Source organism: Toxorhynchites rutilus, chromosome 3 (genome assembly GCF_029784135.1).
Source record: "Toxorhynchites rutilus septentrionalis strain SRP chromosome 3, ASM2978413v1, whole genome shotgun sequence".
Taxonomy (NCBI): Eukaryota; Metazoa; Arthropoda; class Insecta; order Diptera; family Culicidae; genus Toxorhynchites; species Toxorhynchites rutilus.
In genome coordinates, this window is record NC_073746.1 from 209156469 (window position 1) to 209165834 (window position 9366).

General features: G+C 38.1%; 1 protein-coding gene across 6 annotated transcripts in view; it reads right to left on the minus strand.

Annotated features, from left to right (window-relative positions):
- The window catches only part of LOC129780016 (protein slit), a 382554-nt gene that overhangs the window by 311268 nt on the left and 61920 nt on the right, over positions 1-9366 (minus strand). Inside the window, exon 2 of one of the 6 annotated variants that reach the window (XM_055787857.1) lies at positions 8626-8725. The exons of the other annotated variants lie outside the window; for them this stretch is intronic. The gene's annotated coding sequence lies outside the window, so the exon portion shown is untranslated. The remainder of the gene's footprint in view (positions 1-8625; positions 8726-9366) is intronic. 6 annotated transcript variants of the gene reach the window in all.

A 9366-nucleotide genomic window follows, 5' to 3' on the forward strand; every position in this document is an offset into this window, starting at 1 on the left:
TAAAACAATTGGGAAAAAAGGTAAGATAGGAATAATTTTAGAAGCACTTTTTCATTTTATGTTTGAGATTATGCTTTTTCATGCCTCTAATTAAAAACACATTAAAAAATAATCTCAGATAGAACAAGCATCAAGACCCTATATTGTGCATTGGTTCGATCCATTCTGGAATATGCTTGTGTTGTATGGTCACCATATTACCAAAATAGTGAACAGCGTATTGAGTCGATTCAGCGAAAATTTGTTCGAGTTTCCTTACGTAATCTGCCATGGAATGACCCATTGAATCTGCCCAGCTACGAGGATCGCTGTAGTCTCATAGGATTGGATTCATTGAGCTCTCGAAGGAATGTTGCCAAAGCGCTTTTTGTATCTGATATTATTTTATCAAATATCGATTTCCCCGAATTACTCTACGTAATTAACTTCAACATTAGTCATCGCAATTTGCGTACCCGAAACTATTTGTACCTTTCACCATCTCGAACAAATTACGGCTACAATGAACTCATAAACATTATGTGTCGTGTGTTCAATCTTTGTAGTTCGTGTTCTGATTATCACCTTTCTCGTTCGTCCCTCAAAGCGCTCTATTCTGTTGTTCTTAAGTAGTTCTAAGTTTTATTTTTAATTATATAGTTAGTAGCATTATTTTAGAATTTGTTTTCACTAGGGCAATTATATTAAGCCTGTTTTTTTTTATCCAAAACATATATTTTTATTAATGCTCATATGGCGTCAACCTGACGGGGCCGGGAGTTCAATTTTTCGACAATGTTTGCCTTATAACTATGTTAGTAATATGTAACCGATTACTCGCGGTTGGCTCGAGGTTAGTATTACAAGTGTTTTCGTAATTGTGATGTTGCTGTCTCCAATGCTCTGTACCTGTGCCCGACACGGGATACTTCCTATTGGGATGCAGCTGACCATTAATCAGCAAGCCTGTTGATGTTTGTAATTAAATAAACATAAAAAGTAATTAAATAAAAGGTCAAGTTTTAATTCTGATGAAGTGAATACAATTAGGAAATTAGGATGAATCAGGTTCATTTCAGTAAAATCAGGCAAAATAGTAATTAAATAAAAGGTCAATTACCTAAAGCAAGAATATCGCGTCATCAACAACTGACTTCAACATATTTTAGAACTTGTTCAGCGACGGGTCAATAAATTGAAGAACCGATTCTGTAAAACTTTCAACAGCTTATTTCATATATTTCGTTGCAATTAATGAACAGTATGGACTCATCGAAACTTCAGAAATGCATCGATACCATTTAAGTATAATACTACTAAAAATGCACCGTGCGAGGATATGAAAATCCTCCACATCCAACCATCTCGGTGACCGATATTTATCATTGAGATTGCGTTCCAGCCTCGATGTTCACAAGTTACCACATTGCACTGCAGCCCAACCAGACAGCTCAATTCACGCAAAATCAGATCATATGCAAACCTGTTTCTCGGGGCAGCTCCCTTTCGCCATATCCAGCATGACGTGTGAATGGAACGAAAAAGAAGAGAAAGAAGCAAATAAGAAAACGCTCCGAGAACAGGATTGAATAGAGCGAGAGTTGTAATATGTAAAGTACACGAAACTAATGCAAAGTAAACATGTAAATCAATCACGGCATGCATGCATGTTTCGCTCCAGTCGAGCCTGCTGCTTGGCTTAAGCCGAGGGTTTTCAGCAATTGGGGCGGTCGATATAAATATGTATACCCTTAAAGATGATGGTGCTGTTGGAACAGGGTGGAGCAGCAGGAGGGGGGAAAGTACCACTTCACCTCTGTGATCCGTCGTTTCCTGCCAATCTACGACGGGCGAAATAAACAAGAACGGGAAGGAAATCTTTTTGAACTGTCAATTATTCTCCGCACTTTGGAGTTGTATACACGAGAGGCATCATCGTCAATGGGGAGGATCGTATTAATTCAAAGCGAGAAGAGATTGAGACCGTTTACTCACTTGTCCGTATCACTGTCTCGTGGATTGTGTCTGTTCGCTCGTCCGTTTTGTCTCGAAGTAAACAGAGGCTGTGATATCAAACGCAGAGAGCCCTGGGATTGATGCGATTCGTTCCGTCCTGATTTGAACGATCTGCTCGAGCTGGGAGACGACAATATGAGATAGTGAGAGATAGGGTAAAACGATTGTGTGTGAGGCCCAAACCGATTGAATGCTCACGCATAGTATCATCTTCAAACAAACACACAATGTCTTATTGATTGACAGCCATATTCTTGAAACTTGAAGCGATTAATCATATATTCAATTACACTGACAAGTGATTGCTGGCCCCGGCTCCCTTGTTCTACGTTGGGTCGAGCTTGGGGCGTTTTGTGCGTGATCTTGAGCACAAACTACAGGCGCCCCCTGCGAGATGGTAAGATGATAGAAATACATTTTGGAATGTTAGATAATCTGCGGTAACGTATAATCTTTCCGTGCTACCCCCATCAGTAACACGGTTAAAATATTTACTGACGCTAATGAGTGAAGGTTTGACAAGTTTCCTCTCAGGTGCACCTGATGGTGGTGCATGTGTTGTAAATATTGATCCACATCGATGCATTCTTTGTTCGTTATGCGCGATCCTTAGCGAGTCGAATTATGGGCTTGGTTTAGCTACTTTTTTCGGTTTTCACTGAAATAACTTACTTCATATTGATTAAGGATTTTGCTGTACATGGTGTATTCATCGACAACGCAACCACATCACAGATATTTTCCATTCAGGTTTTATTATTATTTTTAATTTAGTTTTTCCGTAAATCTTGTTTTCATGAAATCGCAGTATACGGAAGAGTGTAAAAAATCCCAAGAGCTAGGTAGAAATCTTGAAATAAATGTCAAAAACACGCTCAGTTCGAAAATAAATTAAAATGCAAAAACTAAAGTAATGGGAAAAGACACAAAAATAACAATTTTTTTACAAATATCAAACAATTTATTCTACAGCAAATGAACCTTGTTGTTCAGAATGACGGTCGTTAATCGGTGAATGTTTCCAATTGATATATGAATTAATGTTGAAATTAGAGCCTATATCCCATATCCCATACATTTCCAATTGTCCTTCCCCAAGGCCGAGAGAGAATGAGTTTTTGTTTTCCTAATTAACCTTTTCCAAGTCTAGAGGCGAATGAGCTTCAAAAGTTTAAAACTCCTATAATTCAACACTAAATCACTACATGATGCTACCAGTAAAATGTGAGTGTTTTTGAACCCGAATGCATTTGTGCAGATCGCAAAAGGTAACCTCATGAAATCGTAATTGATTATAATTTAGAGCCGAATGTACTTTCAAGTTCAAACCCTCTATGAGGTAAAATAGGAAGAAGACTGGTTATCATTCTCGAATCAGCCGTCATTCAGCTAGCAACCAGTCGACGATGTGGACGAGGGCGTCTAAATGGCCGGAAATCGATTAAGTTTTCCAAATTGGCCTTTTTCAAGGTTTGAGAGTGGTGGTGGTGAGTGGTACACCCGTGGCCGAGTGGTTATCGTATCACATTATCATGCCGGGTGTTCGGGTTCAATTCCCGTTCTGGCCGGGGGATTTTTCGTCAGAGAAATTACTTTCGACATGCACTGTGGTCACGCGTATTCTAGAGCTTGCCCCTCGGAATACATTCAAGGCGTGTTATTTGGCTTAAGAAATCTCAACTAAGTATTTATAAATGACGCTAGTTAATGCATACGTTGAGACGGCAAAAGGTCCACAGGGAACGTTAACGCCATTCAAGAAGAAGAAGGTTTGAGAAGAATGAACTGAAGTTTAAAGCCTCTATAATTCAAGACAACAACACCACAACACCAACTGATTATCATAGACGAATGAATCGAAATATTTGAAGCATTTGTTAAGAGAAACAAACCAGGTACCATTATGTATGGATTTTTGCAAATCGCAATGTGTTTCCCTAACACGGACTACGCAATCAAGCAGCCTTGGCGGAAATCGTCACTGACAATACAATACAATACATCAGGAGAATACGGCGGTTGATTTAGGACATCAGTGATTTGTGGCTCTGCGCAATATCGTGTAGAAGCACCTTTCGCAGAACAACAACAGAAAATCCGAACCATATCGGATGTGTCGTGGCGGCGAGGCGACAGCAACCGCAGCTAAACAAATTTTCACCTTCAGTTTTCAACAGAAGCTTTCGCTGCGGTGAAATACCTTCCTCGCATCTGGCTTGAAATGCGCTAAACTTTGACGCCACACTTATCAATGCTCGAGATTTTTATCCCATCTATTATGTTTATTAGGCTCATTTAGCAATTCAGCTGTAACAGAGTATCAGTTGTATATTACACAGTAGCCTTTTAGCCCTGAGAGTTTTGATGCACATTTTTATCTACTACACAGTAGCCATTTGGGCGTAAGAGTCTTCCTCTCTTATCGATACACATGTTGTCTTTTTTCGGCGTAAGAGTATTCCTATTGTTCGAATGTTCACAGTTGGACCAAACACAGCGGGACTGTTGATATGTGGCTTCCTTTGTTGTGTTATTAATAGTACCATTTAACGATGCAGTAGACCGTAATGAGATCGGTAAGTGACTGGGATCACCGTCACATGATGATTATTGCGTGGAAGTAGTAGCTAGAATAACACACAACACACAAGATGGTCTTTTGAGAGCTCTGAGTTATGAGTTCATGATCGTTCGCTTAGTAGCGGACACGCAACCAATTAGGCTACGAAGACCCTCGAATAAGCTCGAGTTCACGAAGATTTAATTACGTATTGGAGAAAGTCACGAACATACTTATAAATTACGAAAGATCTCCCGGCTAATATATTATAAGAATCAATTTACTGTGGCTATTATTCTACATTTCTTAACTTGTTCAATTCACTTTTGTCTTCTTGAATGGAACTAACGTTCCCTGGAAAACGCTTGCCGTCTCAATGTAGGTATTACCTGCGTCAACGAGCTATCAACATCGAAACGCAATGCATTTTTGTTCGCAACTTCAAATCCAAGGTGAACTCGATGAAATGATACAGATTGGTTTGCATGCCATCTGGTGGAAAGCGCTTGTGTATTTATGCACCATTTGCATACATTGTTCTTTTTCTATACCAAATTTTGATGTTTTATTTCATTCGAAATATGTGGTCGTGTTCCGTACACAATCCTCTACAACTTTTCCTGCTCGATCGAGTCAAAGGAGATGATGAAAAATTGAAGACGGTCCAGGTGTCGACGCCGAATTGTATGTCAAATTCCGTATATTTCTGTTAGTGATTTGTATCTAGTAATAAATAACAGGTTACATTTGAAAGATAATATTTAATACTCTCAACACAACTCTCATATTGTTATGTTTAAGCGAGCCTCAAAAATGGATATTAGGAAAGAATATAATACGGGATATTTTACAACATGTCACTGAAAATATAAATAGTGTTTTTGGTTCTGTTTTTGTTCTTCGTCGTGAAATCCGATCGAGTTTCAAAACGGATCGGATTACGAAATATGGATAATTGCTTGTGTAATTTAGTGTATTTTAATAAAAAAAAAGAAATCTCAGGGACAGATTTTTGTTTTTCGCATTTTTAGTAAGCCCATGCCCTAAAACATGGCCGTTTTTTGATATATAATTTTTTCGATTTTTTATAAGCTTCTAAACAGCGATTTTTCATGGAATATAAAATTTTTTAATAAAAATGGCCGCCCTTTCGGAAATTTTCCGAATTTTCAAGAATCCCTATGTAAGACTTTAGGTATTGTCCCGAAGTTTCAAAATATGCATTGGAATTCATTCTGCGACATCCCGTTGCTCCAGAACTGATACCATCAGCAAGGTACCAATTTTCAGACATCAAACACATCCAGCTGTCAACAGCGTAATAATCATTATTCGTGCACTCAAAAATGGAAAAAAAATCTACAAATATACCTTCAACAATAATTAAACTACCCGAACACTTCACATTAATCCTAGCATCCGAAAAAAATCATGAAACTGAATTATTTTTGGACCGCGAAGAGTTTATTTTATGTTGATTTCTTCTATGTATTCTATTATGTATTCAAAAAATTCATCGTAGATCATCGATTGGAAGAGCAGTTTTCAAGTTATAATTTTTTGACGGAGAGGGAATTGATCATTTAAAATTAAAAATTTCACTATGACTAGCACCCAGAGGATCGTTTTTTGTCGATTTTGTTAGGAATTATGGATTGTGGTCCATTGTGTAAGGAATACTTATCGTCATCCCATCCCTTTCACTTCAAACTTTTTTTCTGACATAGGACTATGTCTTTGATGTCTATACAGCGAAAAATGCAACGATTTATTAAGAGTTTTCAAACGCATGTTACTCAAAATGGTTATTGCGACATATGTTGTGTTATATATCATTAGACAGGAAATTTATCCACAATTTTTTATGTTTGGAACATGAACAGTAAATATAGTAAAGAAAGTTAACAATTTGACGGTTTAATTGGGTATGTTTTCTTTCGATTGCACTATCCACTCGCTCCTCCCCGACGCATCGAGCAATCTTTTTGCCTAAATTCGGGCGCTAGCTCATAATGTGAGTTGATGCGTAAAATTAATTATTCTTCATTTGCCGATAATAGGCACTAATTTTACTACTACTAACAATTTGTGTAATTGTGGTCCAGGATGTCATAATATCGAGTATGTTGTTTGATTATGTAAAAATACAATAAATGAATTTAAATGAATGCTGATTTACCGATCTTACAGAGCTATAAAGTTATTACAATCAATGTTTCGGACAACGTGGTAACAAAGGAGATAATGCTATTTTTTTCTATAATATATTTTTGTAGTCATAGATTGATTTGACTCAGTCTTACATTTATGCAGGTCTAAACTATTTAGACTTGTGTTTAAAAATGATACATGATAACTCTTTGTCTGCGTGATTGAATAAACAGAATAAAAAGGTAGTAATGGCTTTAATGGTATTTTTGTGTACATTTTTGGACAGAATGCAGTACCGAATTCTACCACGTTATGTCGTCTAACCCGTTTAAAGGATACAAGTACATACAGGAAACGGTTTTTCCAGGGCATCCATTTGATGTATCAGAAGAGAAAAAATACAGATTTTGAACCATGAAAAACTCAATTTAAATGCAATTACTACACACAATCACAGTCCTATGTCAAGATCCCGTCCGTGTCCCTAGGCTCAGACCAATCAACTTTTATAAAAACATTCCTCGATTCAAGCGTTTTATCTCGATATATATACACATGTCAGTTTCCCTGTCAGATGGCGCCAAATATTTAACTTTTTTTGTTTACAGAAGAATATAGTTATGCATGCGTCTTATATCACACTCTAAGTGGAACCGAAAAAAAATACCTTCCAACGCTCAGAATGAAACGAATTAAGAGGGTTCTGTTTGACATGGGCTGTCCACAGGTCGAAACAACCTGTTCCGAAGCGAGCAGCATTTGCATTGGTGAGCCATCAAAGGGGAGAAGCGAAAGCATCACTAAATCAAGTTCCAAACACATCGTCAATCAAAGGGAAGCATATTGATGGACGGTTCTCTTTTATCTCGGATCAATCACTCTGCCTTGTCAGGCCGTAACGAAAAGTCGACCACAGGTATGGAGGTATGTGGCAGTGGATGCATACATAATCGGACACCTTTATCGAGGAACGAGAAATGGGGGCGTCACATTTGAAAGTAGTTATCCTACAAGTGGGATTACGTTTGATTTTAGACTCTGAGATTCTGAGCGAAGAGTAATTTTCGAATTGTATTTTCTTATTCTACAGTATATTAAAGCCTCGCTGCACAGATCAAGGCGCAACATAGGGGATGAAGATCGAAAATCGCATTATCGAATAATCTATAAGGCTTCACGAAACAAGACCATAATAGCTCTCATCTTGGGTGGTTCGTTGTCTGATGTCTGAGAATCAAGCGGATGATAGAACAATCGGATTGAGAAACGAAGCTTGGGATGATCGCAAAAGCATGAGAATTGAGTGGCTGTCGCATCACACTTCTAGCCAACAGCGTAAAACCAAGAAACCCCTAATGTAGATGAAACCTCTTCTGCCCCAGGGCGAAAGCCCTGGAAAGTCTCATTTTTATGTTCGAACCACAATCTTGTTCGATTTTAGAGACAGAGAGAGCTGAACAGCTGAACGAAGTAACATACCTCTTGGGTTCGGGAGGTCGGAATGCCGATGTATCGCCCAAAATCTGATGCTGCTGGAAGTGGAAGCTGTTATCAACCGAACAGCAGCAGTAAGTGAAGATTAAAAATAAGAAAGGAAGCCGCTGTGCAGCAGCATTGCTGATTTGAATATCCTAATAAAGTTAGACATAAGAAATACCGCCGCTCCGCCAGAAGGGAGCCTTTTTTGTGTGGTATAATTCAGAAAGAACCATTCGCTCGGCGGCGGCGAATGGATTCAAGAGGGGATGAACCCCGAGACATAACGGATGGTGGAAAATTTTCCACGCAATTTGAATAAATTTGTATTAGAGAGAAGGACATTTCGCTTCTTATCCCCCCCTGACTGGTAGCAATTTTCCGTTTCAAGGCGACCCAGTTGCTAGTGTTCGTTGGAATTGCGAGATATTTATCTTTGTTACCTTTGTGTGTACGCGTTAACGGCGCGACCAATGCTTGGAACTGACGGTAGTAAAATGTTGGTTTGACACGAAGAGCAACACGGACGAGTTTTTGCGTTACCTAGAATGAGAGAGAAGAAATAGTAATGAATTATTTTTTTCTGCCGCAATGTTTTTTTGTCACACTAATTCTAGTAAATTATTCTATTTGCATACAAATTCCGCTGAATGGTATTGAGAAAAAAAACCCACCAGAATGAATGTAAAGATAGTGAAGATTGTGAAATTGATATGAGTTCTGGATCTACAATAAAGGGACTAGAACTGTGTAACTTTGAAAATGAGTTTCGCTTTATTAGTACAGGATATTTTTATAGAAACCTAGAGTTTCAATTTGAGATAATACCTTCGTTCTGTGCATTTATATGCTTATCTACCCGTGTCGTCACTAACGCGCAACTACTATAATAGTGAGGCATTACTTTGACGTAGGACTACGACTAACCTTTCCGATATCGATTTAGCACCTTTAGTCCCGAAACCAAGTAAACTAATAAATAAGATAAAGTAAATAAGAAACAAATACAATCAATAATTACAGGACCAAAATCCAATTTTCCGCGAGCATAACATTTTTCCAAAAAGACTAGCTTATGTTTGATACTAGTGTTTCCATTTCCAATTTGTTTAAATCCAAACGTTAGAAAGATCAAAGTGTCAAATTTTACTTCAACTTCATCCAGCCGTAGGATCCGCATGGTC